This window comes from Gopherus flavomarginatus, chromosome 23 (assembly GCF_025201925.1).
Source record: "Gopherus flavomarginatus isolate rGopFla2 chromosome 23, rGopFla2.mat.asm, whole genome shotgun sequence".
Lineage (NCBI taxonomy): Eukaryota > Metazoa > Chordata > Testudines > Testudinidae > Gopherus > Gopherus flavomarginatus.
In genome coordinates, this window is record NC_066639.1 from 14,177,347 (window position 1) to 14,191,192 (window position 13,846).

The window sequence follows — 13,846 nt, forward strand, 5'->3', positions numbered from 1 at the left end:
CGGGGGTGGAGAGGAGGGGGATGACTTTGTCAGTGCACTGCGGTTGTGTTCTCTGTGGAAAGGGTCTCCAGAAACTGGTATTGCCGGTTGCATTAAAGAGTCATCAAAGAGAAGGAAGATTAACGTCTTAGAAAAGTCTCTGTGTGTGTATTAGATGTGTGGGAGGGTGTCCAGAAATCAGTTTGCTCCAGTCTCTTTTCTCTGCGATTTCCTTTAGAAAAAGCTGAAGCAGGGAGCAAACTGTCTGCCCTCTCTGAGGTTCAAACTCAGGACCGTCAGACTGAGACTGACACCTGCACTAAGAAGGCTGTGAAAGGCTTTGGCTAAGTGCATGTAGGACCCTCCTACAGCAGTGACTGGGGCAGGGAAGGAGCCAGGGGTATGCTGGAAGAAGCAGGGAGCTCTGGTGCCCAGACACCTGTCCTGGCAGCTTTCTCAGCAACAAACAAACCCAGCTCCCCCTGCCACTAAACACATCCACCTGGAACTAAGAGCAGCACTGAGGGGCTTTCTCCTTGCCACTTCTGCTGGCATAGGCAGGCATCCTGGAGTCCTTTCTAGAAGAGAATTGAGAATTGAATTGGGAAAAGTGGTTTGAAAATGGGAAACTCAGGTTTACACTCATTTATTTATAATATTAAATAATCCTTTGAGTCTGGTGTCACAATCAGGCTTTAGCCTGATAATTTCCCAAAGGGAAAACTTCACTTCTCTCCAAAGGGAGTTGAGGGAAAGCACTTTTCAGAGTCCAAGAGAGACAAGGCAGGCAAGGGTAAGAGCTTGTAGTGGAGCTTTTGTTGGTGAAAGAGAAAAGATTTGGAGCTAAGCCAGAACACTTCTTCAGTTCTGTGTAGCCCGACAGGTTGTTTCTTCCATAAATAGCAGTTAGAACATAAGAACAGCCACACTGGGTCAGGCCAGTTCATCCTGTAGCTTCATCAAAAAAGAAGCTGCAAGAAGTAGAAGATAGCTGCTTTCAATTACCTGAAAGGGGGTTCCAAAGAGGATGGATCTAGACTGTTCTCAGAACAGGGAGTAATGGTCTCAAGTTGCAGAGAGGGAGGTTTAGGTTGGATATTAGGAAAATCTTTTTCACTAGGAGGGTGGTGAAGCACTGGAATGGGTTCCCTAGGGAGGTGGTGGTATCTCCTTCCTTAGAGGATTTTAAGGTCAGGCTTGACAAAGCCCTGACTGGGATGATTTAGTTGGGAATTGGTCCTGCTTTGAGTAGGGGGTTGGACTAGATGACCTCCTGAGGTCCCTTCCAGCCCTGATATTCTATGATTCTAGCCCACTATCCTGTCTTCCAATGGTGGCCAATGCCAGGCTCCCCAGAGGGAATGAACAGAGCAGGTAATCATCAAGTGACCCATCCCCTATCATCCGTTACCAGCTTCTGGCAAACCGAGGCTGGGGACACCATCCCTGCCCATCCTGGCTAATAGCCACTGATGGACCTGTCCTCCATGCACTTCTGTAGTTCTTTTTTGGAACCCCGTTCTAGTCTTGGCCTTCACAACATCCTCTGGCAGAGAGTTCCCCGGGTTAACTGCATTGTGTAGGCACCCATGACCCTCTATGGGGCTGCCCTTCTCCTTCCCCTTCTATGATCTCATCTTTCATTGACTCCAGTGTTTTTTCTATTCTTCATCAGCATCATCCCAAACAATCAGCCCTCGCCTCCTGTCCCTGCAAAGAGACAATGTCCTCTGTCTTGTGTAAATCACTGACCTTTCTCCTCTCTTGGCACTGACTGCCCCTTCATTTCCTTGCCCCTCAGTCTGTGCAGTTGGGACCCTTGATTCTCCCTTCTCTTTCTTCATCAAGCAGCCCCGTGAATGGGAATCTTAAAAGCATGCAGGTGATTTAGGAGCAGAGACACCCTCCCACATACAGACCTTCCATATGATTGGCACTTGACCCTCACTGCTCAGGATTGAAACTTGCGCTGGGAGAATGCTCAGCCACATCCCCACTGGCTATGAGCAAAGCAGCAGGGCAAAAGGAGAATCTGGAGATTGAATCCAGAGCCTTATACATGAAAAACATGTGCTCTACCACAGAGCTATAACTCCAGACAGGCCATACTTATTAGGTGTTGCATTCAGAGCCCTCCTGTTTCCAGAGCATCCAGTGGCCTATAATCATAGAATATCAAGGTTGGAAGAGACCTCGGGAGGTATCTAGTCCAAGCCCCTACTCAAAGCAGGACCAACATCAACCAAATCATCCCAGCCAGGGCTTTGTCAAGCAGGGCCACAAAAACTTCTAAGGAAGGAGATTCCACACCTCCCTAGGGAACCCATCCCAGTGCTTCACCACCCTCCTAGTGAAATACTGTTTCCTAATATCCAACCTAGACTTGCCCCACTGCAACGTGAGACCATTGCTCCTTGTTCTGTCATCTGCCACCACTGAGAACAGTCGAGCTCCATCCCCTTCAGATAGTTGAAAGCTGCTATCAAATCCTCCCTCACTCTTCTCTTCTGCAAACTAAACAGGATCAGTTCTCTCAGCCTCTCCTTGTAAGTTATGTGCCCCAGCTCCCTGATCATTTTCATTACTAATACAGCCCAATATGCCTTTCACCTTCTGGGCAACAAGGGCACACTGCTGACTCATATCCAACATCTCATCCACTGTAATCCCAATGTCCTTTTCTTCAGAATTTAGCCAGTTGGTCCCCAGCCTGTAGCAGTTCATGGGATTCTTCCATCCTAAGTGCAGGACTCTGCACTTATCCTTGTTGAACCTCATAAGATTTCTTCAAGATTCATGAGAAGCCTATTTCCCTCTCTGAGGGCCAATCATGCTCTCCTGGATTAAAATGTTTTAAGGGCTGGATGTGGCCCCCGGGGCAGCCCTGAAATAACCCAATGGTGGGACAACATCCTCAGGATTAAGAGCAAAGGACTCAGGATGAGAACTGATTTATCTCCACTCATCTGGGATTTAACAAATTGTCTTCCATGGAGACGCTGGGAACTTGTGACATTGATCCAGACTCTGGGGGTTCAGGCTGCTTTAATCTTGGTAAAAATGTGATTTTGATTCCAAGAAGGGAGAGAGGAGAAGCCTGAAGCTGACTTTAGTCCCAGGCTGGGGTCTCCTGGATGGTGGGAAACATCCTTGGCTGCTGCCAGGGACAGCAGCTATTGGCGACATCCCAGGGCTGGGATGAAAAGGGAACGTTGCATGGACTTTATCATACAGGCTCCATCCTGCCTCTCAGAGCCTACAGGAGACAGTCTAGGGAAGGGAGAGTCATTTCTCAGCTGCATTCTCAGGAGAAGCCAGTAGCCGTCCTTGACCAGACACCCAGGAGAGCAACCAAGCCAGTTCTGCAGAGAGCTCTGGTTCCCAGGAGATCCAGCTAGGAGAGGGAGTGCTGATGGCTCTGCAGTTTTGCAGTGGGGAGGAGAGCCAGACCAGTGGGGCTGTCACAGGTGGCTTTGCCAGGGGGTAGGCTCTAGGTCACATGTTGGGGGGGGCAGTAGGGACTACAGGATGAGGGGAGAAGGTTAAAATGAAACTGTACAGAAAACCTTCCCCTTTGCTCCAGCTAAAGGCCCTACTTTGTCCTCTCCCCCTTTCATGAAAAATCTCCATCTCTACCCCGGCTCTCAGAAACCCCCTCTCTCCCATGGGTATTTTCACAGTTTCTTCCTTTTTTCATAGTCTCATACAAATATTTTTGCCATTGAAATGATCAAGTACATTTAAAATGAGGAAAACAATCAAATAGCACGTCTGTACTTCCTTCACCAGACATGGCGTGTGTCTGAATTTTTCTAGTGAAAAGTCTAGGCAGGCAGAATCACCCCTACATTTACTGCAAATCAGCCCCAGGACTTGCACCCAGCAGTTCTTGGGGGTGTGGGATAGAACTGAGCTTTACTGGAAGCAGTGAAGGAAGACGGGTGGGAGAGATAAGAAGTGAAAAGAAATTGGCCACATGATGGAGCCAGAACCTAAGACATGAGAAGCCATGTGCATCATCAATGTGCATTGATGCTGAAAAGGGAAGTGTTTTCTCTTTAACTCCCAGCTCCCCCAATGAAACTAGACCCCACTTTTCTCCCACCGCCAGGAATAAAACCCAGAGGTCCTGAATCCCAGCTCCCCTGCTCTAGGCCACTAGACCCCACTCCCTGCGACAAAGAAGTGAGCAATAGAAACAGAGACCTGGTGACTGAAGCAAACATTTCTTTGCCCCTGGCTTGGCTCTGTCAGTTATTTGGATACAAACTCACACAACACCCATTGTCTCTCCTGGCTTCAATGGGCAGGAAGAACTCAGCTGTCAGTGGGACTTGGGGAGCTCATGACATTACTGTGAACTGGGACCCCAGACTCACTCCCCATCCAGCTGCATCCTGTCCTGTGCACCCCTGTGCGTCCCCTGTGTGATTCCTACTGCAGCTCAAACATCCCAAGACCTCCATCCAGTTCAGCTGAAGATGAGCCATCGGAGGGGAAGGACATCTCCCATCTGTGGGTGGAGCTGGACCCGACAGCGCCCGAGACCAGGAGGGACTGCCAGAACTGCCAGTCACACCAGGGCCGGCTCCAGGCACCAGAGAAGGAAGCAGATGCCTGGGACGGCCAATAGAAAGGGGTATCCCTCCATCCGCTGTTGGGATGGCACGTCCGGGACTGCAGCGGCAATTCGGCGGCGGGTCCATCAGTCCTTTGCTTCCTCTTCGGTGGCACTTCGGCAGCCGCTTAATCGGGTTTTTCTTTTCTTTTCTTTGCCACCACTTGGGGTGGCAAAAAAGCTGGAGCCGGCCCTGGGTCACACCAAGGAGTTGCTGGGGCCGCCCTTAACTGTTTACACCGGCAAGACAAACAACGACTCTGGGACCTAGGTAACCCACTCCCCTCAAACGGGAGAGTAGGAAGTAGCCCAGGGGAGCTAAATAAAGCTCAGCTGAGTTGGTGACCGATGGGTGGCCGGCATGTTGCAGCCGGATTTCCTCACTACTGTTAAGGCCCTGGGCTGGGATGTGGTGCAGTTGGGTGGCCCTGCATCCCCTGCCATCCCACCCCTGGGGTGACAAACTCCCCAGCCTAGGCCAAGAGAGCTGTGTTTGTCGGCAATTTGCCAGAGCCAGGTCCCCCATCTGTTTGCTGCTCTGCCCTGTTGGAGTGTCTGGGCATATAGACTCATTACTCACTGTCCTGAATGCAGACCAGAACCTCCTAACTGCTTGCTGCCCTGCCCCGCCTGAGGGCCGGGGCTTCTGGACACTGCTGCTCTACCCTGATTGTAGGCCAAAGCCCTTTAAGTGTTTGGTGCCCCACCCTGTCAGAGAGCCGGGGCCCCTTACCCTCAGTACTGTGCTACCCCACAGAGTGGCAGAGACCCCAGCTGTGATGGGTTAGATCACAGAAACTCCCTTGGGAACTGCCACCTGATGTGCTTTGACTACCTCTGAGCCTGTCTTCCCTGCCAGCTTGGGACTTCAGTGCCCTGCCTGGTTTGAGCCAGACACGCCAGCCTGTTGCAAACCCAGACCCAGGTCTGAACCACATCCCCTAAAGGCTGCAGGCTTAACTGAAAACAGCGTAAGAAGTGTTCCTGTCTCTAACACACCAATGCCCAGCTCCCAATGGGGTCCAAACCCCAAATAAATCCGCTTTACACTGTTCTCCCTGCCCCAGGTATTAATACATATTCTGGGTTAATTAATAAGTAAAAAGTGATTTTATTAACTACAAAAAGTAGGATTTAAGTGGTTCCAAGTAATAACAGACAGAACAAAGTGAATTACCAAGTAAAATAAAACAAAACACGCAAGTCTAAACCTAATACAGTAAGAAAACTGAATACAAATAAAATCTCGCCCCCCGAGATGTTTCAACAAGCTTCTATCACAGACTGGACGCCTTCCTAGTCTGGGCACAATCCTTTCCCCTGCTCCAGTCTTTGTTCCAGCTCGGGTGGTAGCTAGGGGATTTCTCATTACTCCAGTCCCCTTTGTTCTGTTCTACTCCCTTATATATCTTTTGCATAAGGTAGGAATCCTTTGTCCTTCTCTGGGTTCTCACTCCTCCTTCTAAATAGAAAATCACCAGGTTAAAGATGGATTCCAGTTCAGGTGACATAATCACATGTCATTGTAAGACGCCAAGCCTTCATTCCTCCTACCCTGACTCTCGGGAAGGCCTGCAAGCAAACAGAGCCAGCCACTTTAATTGTCCCCGTTGATGGGAGCCATCAAGATTCCAGCAAAGAATCCTGTGGCACCTTATAGACTAACATGACGTGCATCTGACGAAGTGGGTATTCACCCACGAAAGCTCATGCTCCAAAACGTCTGTTAGTCTATAAGGTGCCACAGGATTCTTTCCTGCTTTTACAGATCCAGACTAACATGGCTACCCCTCTAATACTTCACCCAAGATTCCAAACCACCATTAATAGTCCACACTTTGCATAACTACAGAGTTATATTTCATAGTTCAGTTTCAGATACAAGAGTGGTACATTTATATAAATAGGGTGACCACACTCAGTAGATTATAAGCTTTGTAATGATACCTTACAAGAGACCTTTTGCATGAAGCATGTTCCAGTTACATTATATTCACATTTATTAGCATATTTTCATAAAATCACAGAGGGCAACGTAACACCAGTGCTAATTCCCCCCTGAACTGTGCCCTTCCAGGGGACTTGTAGCAAGGGGGCATGGCCTACTTCCCAGACAGATGGAGGGACAGCTGCAAACACCTTCCAGCCTACCATGGATTGATATAGAGGCAATCAGATAGTTTCTGTCTTCTTAGCTATCCCTTTCCTGAGAGGGTCAGCATCCTGTTATCTTCCTAGCAACCTGACCTGTCTCCCCAGGTCCATTTCCCCAGGCTCCTGGAATCATCAGAATCTCTGCTGCATCTTTGTAAAAAAGACATTCTTTCTGTTACAAGAAACTCCCCTGAGCTGCTGGGGTGGGGGGTGCCAGTTTACACTCTTGACCTAATTTAGTAGTGAAGTCAAGCCCTCACAGGGAGAGGAGCAGGCAGCTGTTTCATTTCCAAGCTGGTAGTGTGGCTGAGTGGTCTAAGGCAGTGGATTAAGGCTCCAGTCTCTTTGGAGGCATGGGTTTGAATCCCCCCACTGTTATCTCTTTAGCCACTCTGAACTTCCTATGGATACAGAATGGAGCTTCAGTCCCTATTTCCAGGGCTTCTTAACCCCAGACCCTCCTCATCAGTTACTTCTTCTTGCTCTCTCCTCCACCCCCGGCCCCCCATCTAGGCATCCCTCTATTTTAAAACTGACAGCCAGCACCCTAGTGCTGGAGCGCCTTTCACATCACTAGCAAAGTCCAGCCCTGGAGTTCATGGAGACTGTCTGTCCCCTCTCCCTTACTGAGATATAGATAGATGGGCTGGAAGGGGAGTTAGATTTTTTTGGGGGGAAGGGGGAAACAGGAAGGAAATAGACAGTGACGGATGGGGAGAAAAGGTCATTTCAGTTATCGACACTACAGTCATTCACCCTCACTGACAGTCTGTGCTTCTTGCTCTGTGAGATTTATTATGCAAAATTGACCAGTAAGTGCCTACTTGGGTTTAAGTGAGTTCAGCCCATTTCTGCTCCAGCACTGACCTCAGCTCATCCATTTCAGGCACCCATATGGCTCCATTTCTCTGTCCATTGGGCATTTATTTGCACTGAAAAGGCCCTGCTTGCTGCTGCCATGGGGCATTTAGGCCTGGGTGTGTCCTGTTCCTCCCCCCACTCCCTCCTCAGCTCCCTTTAAAAACTTTGGTGCCTTTTAGATTTTTAGTAAACACAGACATGAGCTGCTGTCAAGATTTTGCACTAGCACAAATCTGCTTTTCAGTGCATGAAACTGACTTTGGAGACATACCCCTCCCCATGTCCCACCCCCCCACATTACTGAGCATTTTCAATATTACTTGACTGAAGACTTTATAGGACTCTTTAGGGGATAAATCATTGGAAAAGAAAATTAATAGAATTCCCTTCCCAAAACAGTCATGAGGAGATTAATATCCTGGGTGTCTGAAAACAGATGTCCCAGTAGCCGATAGTGGTACGGGCACCTTAGACTTCACTGTCTAGATAAGATCTCAGCTTCATAACATCATAGAATCATAGAACAGGAAGGGATATCAAGAGATCATCTAGTCCAATCCCCTGGAATCATGGCAGGACTAAGGACTATCCCTGACAGGTGTTTGCCAACCTGTTAAAAATCTCTTAAATGTTTGGCCAACCTATTAAAAATCCCCAATGATGGAGAGTCCAGAACATCGCTAGGCAATTTATTCTAGGGCTTAGCCACCCTGACAGTTAGGGAGTTTTCCCTAATGTCCAACCTAAACCACCTTTGCTGGAATTTAAACCCATTGTCAACGCCAGCAAGCCCTGATCCGCCCCCCAAGATATTTACAATATGAGAATATTTCTACATCTCTGCAATGGCCCATTGGAAATGAATTAACAGGCAGGGCGCAACAGTCCTTTGCTAGCATTACAGACACACTGTAACTGCTTTCCACTCACTGAAGCCATCTTTGGCAATGACATGCACACGTTAAGAGTCACCCCCGGGGCCACTGGTTGTGGGAGAAAGGCTATGTTGAAAGTTTGCTTTTTACAGCATCAGGGGAGCCAGGGCTGCCAAGGAGACAAGAGAATCCTGCATACTCTGTGTGTAATGAAAGGGCTGCAAGTTTAAATGCAGTGGCCGGAAATTTCCAGTTGGTGGAATCATTAATGTAGAGAGTGGTCACAACATAATTAATACCCAGTCAGATTGCTATTGAATCTCTGTGGTTAGATAAATTGTGTAGGGGGGGTTAATCATGCCAAAGTTGGGGGTTTAAGGCCCCCATCAGACTCCCCCTAATGGGACATACATTGCTAAAATTGTAGCTTTTCCTTGGTTTTATCTTCAGACAGCTACTCAACTCAAGGCCACTACGGTCTCTCATGGAAACAGAGAGTATAACAAAGCAACTGGTGTCGGTAACCCAAATACTGAATATACCTGCCCCTGGAAATTTCCACTACATGCATCTGATGAAGTGGGTATTCACCCATGAAAGCTCATGCTCCAAAACATCTGTTAGTCTATAAGGTGCCACAGGATTCTTTGCAACTTTTACAGATCCAGACTAACACGGCTACCCCTCTGATACCAAATACTGAAGTGTATAGCTCTAGCTCATTTGATTTTCTTTAATCATAATGTGCTAGCTGTTAACCACGACTTTCCCTTCATTTAAAAAATCTCTCTGAATACATTTGCTAGAGAAAGCTGCAGACTGGTGAAGGGAGGGGCACTTTTTAGTCATTGCTGTGGCCAAAACGTATTTTGACAAAACATCTTTTTAGTTCATTTCATGAGCAGAAGAAAACCTGCTCGCTCAGAGGTACAGACCTTCAGATTACAAGTCTGATACATTTTTCCCCTTATACGTGGTTCTGTGGGGTAATGGGCAGCACTTTGGACTTTGAATCCTGTGATCTAGGTTCAAATCTCAGTAACACTGTATCTTGAGTTGCTTTCTTTCTACATCCCATTGTGACGAAAAACTCCTAAGAGTCGATGAGCCAGTTTTCCTTCCCTTCCCTTTTCCAAAGTCACTGTTCCAAAGCACAGCAGGGACACCACCAGCCTTAAGGGCTGGTCTACACTAGGGGGGGAAACGGATCTAAGTTACGCAACTTCAGCTACGTGACTAGCGTAGCTGAAGTCGAAGTATCTTAGAACGAGTTACCTACCGTCCTCACGGCGCGGGATCGACGTCCGCGGCTCCCCCTGTCGACTCCGCTACCGCCGTTCGCATTGGTGGAGTTCCGGAGTCAACAGGAGCTCGTTCGGGGATTGATATATCGCATCTAGATGAGACGCGATATATCGATCCCCGAGAAATCGATTGCTACCCGCCGATACGGCTGGTAGTGAAGACGTACCCTTAGACTGGGCAGAGATTCCTAATTAACATCCACATTTCCAAACTGCAGCTAAAATCCACACGCACAGTCAGCTTGGCCTGAGAATGGCTCTGTCAGTTTGGCAACAAGCACAGGGTTAATGGGGAAATCATTTGTTTAGGGACAATAAAACAATGCTACTAAGTGACCTGTGTTCAAAAACATACCTGGGCTGAGAGACGTGCAGCATCCCTTGGATAGCTCAGCTGTCCCCACTACCACACACGTCTTCGTCCCTCCCCCAGGGCCCTCCACCCACCTGCCCGCCAGCCACTCCCCATTCCCACGCGCCTCTTTCGCCCCCTCCTCATGGCCCCACTGCGCCCGCCTACCAGCCAGCCACTCACCACTCCCATGTGCCCTTTGCCCCCTCCCAAAGATCCTCCCACCTGCCAATCAGCCCCTCACCACACCCACATACCTCTTTGCCTCCTCCCCCAGACCCCGGCGCCCACCTGCCCACTGCTCACCACTCCCGGGCTAATCCTGGCTAATACACATGCATGGACCTATCCTCCGCGTATTTGTCTAATTCTTTTTTGAACCCTGTAGCATCGTAGCTATGAAAACTGCAACAGTGCTGCATTCTCTATGTGTAACCCTTCTGCCAGGTGCAATATTTAGGGGTTCTGTATTGCAATGCAACACAGAACCAGTTTGAACCCCACTCAGTAATCTGGTAAAATTATACACCACCCCTGGGCATATCCAAGAAGCAATATTTTCCCTTCATACGACCATGAAATTGCCCAGGGAGGTTGTGGAATCTCTATCACTTGAGAGCAGGTTAGACCAACACCTGTCAGGGATGGTCTAGTGAATACTCAATCCTGCCATGAATGCAGAGGACTGGACTAGATGCCTTCTCGAGGTCCCCTCCAGTCCAACAATTGTATGATTTTAACAGGCTGCAAGACTGTGTGAGTTTCCCACCTCTGCTCCCAGATAAATGTTGCAGCCCCTGCCTCCTACAGTAGAGAAACTAATGACAGACGGGTCCTTCTGAAAGCAGCAGGGGAGAGGAATACCAATGACTGATAGGTCCATCAATTGCTATTAGCCAGGATGGGCAGGGATGGTGTCCCTAGCCTTTGTTTGCCAGCAGCTGGGAATGAGAGACAAGGGATGAATCACTTGATGATAACCTGTCTGTTCATTCCCTCTGGGGCACCTGCCATTGTCCACTGTCGGAAGACAGGATAGAATCATAGAATATCAGGGTTGGAAGGGACCTCAGGAGGTATCTAGTCCAACCCCCTGCTCAAAGCAAGACCAATCCCCAACTAAATCATCCCAGCCAGGGCTTTGTCAAGCCGGGCCTTAAAAACCTCTAAGGACGAAGATTCCACCACCTCCCTAGGGAACCCATCCAGTGCTTCACCACCCTCCTAGTGAAAAAGTTTTTCCTAATTTCCAACCTAAACCTCCCCCACTGCAACTTGAGACCATTACTCCTTGTTCTGTCATCAGGTACCCTTCTAAGAGCCGAGGGGACAGGAATCCTTACCCAGTGAGGTCACATGCTCATAGTTCTCCTGCATGATGTCTCTGTAGAGGGCTGGAAGAGCACCGACGCTGCTGCCTCCGTTGTGAGCTGGGAGCTGAGCAGCTGCTGCTGCTTCCCCAGTGGGGTTTGTGCTGTGGGGAGCCCTTCCTTAAAGCCCCTTGCCCCGTGCAAAGGGGACTGGGGGATTCAGGTGGGGAAAGAGATCAGGCCCCAGTGTGTGTGTGTGGGGGGGTGTTTCCCCTTTGTGTGTCTGATGGTGGAGGTGTCAGGGAGGGAAGAGAGGAAAAAATAAGATATGGGTACTATAATCCGTCGATTTCTCCCCTTTGTGCTCAAGCCATCCACCTTTTCTCTGTTCTCCTTTTCAGATTGTGCTCCATTTCCTCGCCAGGTCGCAAATGTCAATTTCAGGGCTCCGCAGATTTGGGGCGGGGGGTTCCCCCCACCATTTGATGTGCAGTGCTTTGTCCTTGTTTAAGTGGGAAATTGTTGCCCCGAGTCATTCCTTAACTGGGATCGGGAGTTAGCAGGGGCTGTTTGGGGGAGCCCTGAGACATGGCTGCCTCTGGGGTGGGGATGGGTTGGCTGTTCTCTGCCAGCTACAGGGCATGGCAGGGGTGCAGGAGGAGCCAGTGACCCCTACGGAGACTGCCCTGCCCCAGGTTAGCCAATTTAGACTGCTACCCAATGCAGCTCCCAGCAGTTGCCAGTCACCTCCCCAACCTTGCTGCTACTGCCACCCTGCTGCAAAGTAAACTTGGGGCTTCCTCACTCCTCCTTTCCTTCCCCATTCTCACAGACTGATGTAAAATACCCTAAAAATTCACCCCATTGTTCTCTGTCATTATCTATTACTGATTTAATATCTCCTGCAATTTCTCTGACTATCCGGCATCAACAAAATCGCCTTAGATTTCAATCTTTCGGCAAATTCCAATAATGATAGAAAATTCTGGCCAATTTTATCCCTCTCTAATGCTTGAATACTGCTATGAACGCCATTCCAAGTTGATCACTTTACCTATTAACTATTGACATAAATTCCTTCCGATATTTCCACTTTCCTCTCTTTCAAACTGCAGGAAGATCAGGTTTTGGGGTGCAGAACAGTTCTGTATTGGTGGGAGGTGGTTTCATTAGCTGCCATCACTAGAGGGCTTTGATTATTTTTAAGGGAATGGAGACTTCTCAATCTCTCTGCCTCTGTATATATGTTTAGGATATCTGGATAGAGCTTCCCATGTCATGTTGATAAATTGCATAGCTGCTGCTTGACCATCCTTTGGTTCGTCATGAAATATACGCAAGAGACCAAATAGCCAACGTCAGTCATTTGGATTATTCACCCACGAAAGCTCATGCTCCAATACGTCTGTTAGTCTATAAGGTGCCACGGGACTCTTTGCAGCAATATTCAGATTAGCCCTGATCCTAAAGGACCAGTCTCTTATCTCAGGTCAATTACACTTTAGGTCTTATACCAAAGTCAACTCTTGTAGCCAGTCCTATAGTAAACTATATGAAGATTTATTAACTAGGAAAAAGAAGTCAGAGAGTTACTTACAAGGTTAAAGCAAGCAAACACAGATGCACGAATGAGTTACACAGTCTTCCGTTTCTGCCATATTTCTCCTTTAGGACTAACCCAGACTAAACAACTGGGGATCTCTTACTTATGTCTAGAAACACCTTACCCCCCCACAGGGGGGCTGGGGAAGGGGGAACAATTTCTGTAGAACAGCAGCCCTTCACACTAATTAATATCCCTCTCCTGTATGGTGATTTGTGCAGCCACAGAGGATCACACGACACACACTCAACATATTACAACATGGAACACAGATAGAACTAAGATTAATGCATGGCATTCAACAGAGTCTAAACATTACATACTTTCTAAGCATTCTAATACCTATTTTATCAAAAGTATCTCACAAGACAGATTCCAGTATCTCTTAGTGTCCAGTTCAGACATGGGGGACTTGCCATAAGCTGGCCCCTGGCCTGTCATGATCATAGCCCTATGCAAATTCAAAGGAGGGAATTGATGACTATTAACCAAAGCCGACACTCAAGGAGGAATATATAGGGCAGATGAACAACACATAAAACCGAGAACACTTGGCACTAATGCTATTATATATTACTATAAAAATACTAAACTGTATTAAACAATATAATTAAGATCGAATCACAAAAATTAAAGAGCTAATGCTACGGCATTGGACTCAAGTCATCAATTGAGCCAAATCATCAGATTAATACAGCAGATAATCAACTCTTATAAATGCTAAAATTCGAATCCAAGGAGCTGGCTGAAAATCAGGGGTGAAATATGCCTTGGCTACAGACAACATGGC